Consider the following 1,581-nt stretch of genomic DNA (forward strand, 5'->3'; position numbering starts at 1 on the left):
TCATTTGTGCATATCACTTTTGAACTACAGTCCTCTGAGAAGAGAGTTCGTAACAGAATTCAATGAACTTCAGCAAATGAGAACATCAGCAATAGACTTATTTAAGGTTGTACAATTTCTAAACATGATCCTGCTCCTACAGTCGTTATACAGCATAGATCTTCCTATTAATTAGTTTGAATATGGGACAGCACTTCTGGGAGAAAGAAAGTAGCTTAAATAGTATGCCCAAATTTTATCCATAGCTATCACCAGGCATACGGATGTCTTTTATTAACCCTTGACACTTGTGACAGATAGAAATGAATGCTCAGCTTGTCTTATTCCTAATGGATTTTGCCGCCCATTAGTGTATAAAGTGAAAAGGGCCATAGCACATTGCAGAGAATGAAGACAGCTGGCCTGAGTTTGATGCCTGGTTCTGCCTCTGAATGGCTGTATTAATAGTCTGACAAATATGAGGACATTCCTGTCCATGGCACAGAGGCTTGGTTACTGAATGTTTGGAAAATGTGTTAGGATTCTCCTCATCTCCAGGAGTAAAGTTTATTATTCTTATTGAATTCCAATGTGTAGAGTAAATTCCCCATTCAGCCTCCATCATTTTTCCTGACTACACATTTTGGAAGAACCACCAAAACTTCCATTCTGTGTGAGCAAATGCATTTTAGACATACAGAGAGAAACGGCCATTGTTGGTAATTACCGTATGCCTATTCTCTTGGCAAAACACTCATTTCTCAGAAATTAGTGAATATTTTAAAAACCTGACATGAGATACTTGTAAGTCATGCAGCATTCATCTTAAATTGAGCTCAAATAGCTGTCCATTAGGCAGGCAGAGGAATGGAGAGGTCCTATTGTCATAATTACTTTTATATTTTAGGCTACTGATGTAGTCATTCTAGGCAGAACATGTACATAAAATACTGACGATAACTCAGTAGCATGATATTTAAAATGTCTCCTGAGAGAGGTGTATCTTGGCTACTCTCAAATCACCAGCTGTACATGTGAGACATAACTATCATGGTCTCCTCTTTCAAACCGCCATCGCTCCTTTCTGTGTCCAAAGTTATTATAATAAATGTATCATCTTGATTTAAGTCCTGCAAAGATGCTCTGTTATTGTTCACCGCTTTTAATTCACTTCCGCCTCTGCAACAGATTCCTGGCAGGCTGACAATAGCATTGTCCTCTTCTCCCAGCCTCTCTTCCCCCACCCCTACGATTGTGCCCTTTTCTATTTGGCAAATATTGATTTCCCCCTCCCCAGCACCTGCTGGGTTTTGAATGGAGCTGAAATTAGCACAGCTGCCTTTCTTCAGAGAGAAGCTGCCAAGTTTGATGCGCCCAAAACGTAGCCGAGCGACACGATTAAACGGTTTTAGCCACCACAGTCACGGGGAATCCCCCAAACCCCTGCCCTGTCCCGATCCCGCAGGGTATCCCAGGCGCGGCGGCGCCGGTGCCCAGGGCGCGGGGCCGCCCAGGCGCTGCCTTCCCCAAAACCTGTGTTTTCGCTCACTTCTTGCCGCACTGACACCAGGGCGGAGGGGCGCGCGGGCCCGCCCCGGCCGC

The sequence above is a fragment of the Apteryx rowi genome, unplaced genomic scaffold, assembly GCF_003343035.1.
Source record: "Apteryx rowi isolate R43461 unplaced genomic scaffold, aptRow1 scaffold_226, whole genome shotgun sequence".
Lineage (NCBI taxonomy): Eukaryota > Metazoa > Chordata > Aves > Apterygiformes > Apterygidae > Apteryx > Apteryx rowi.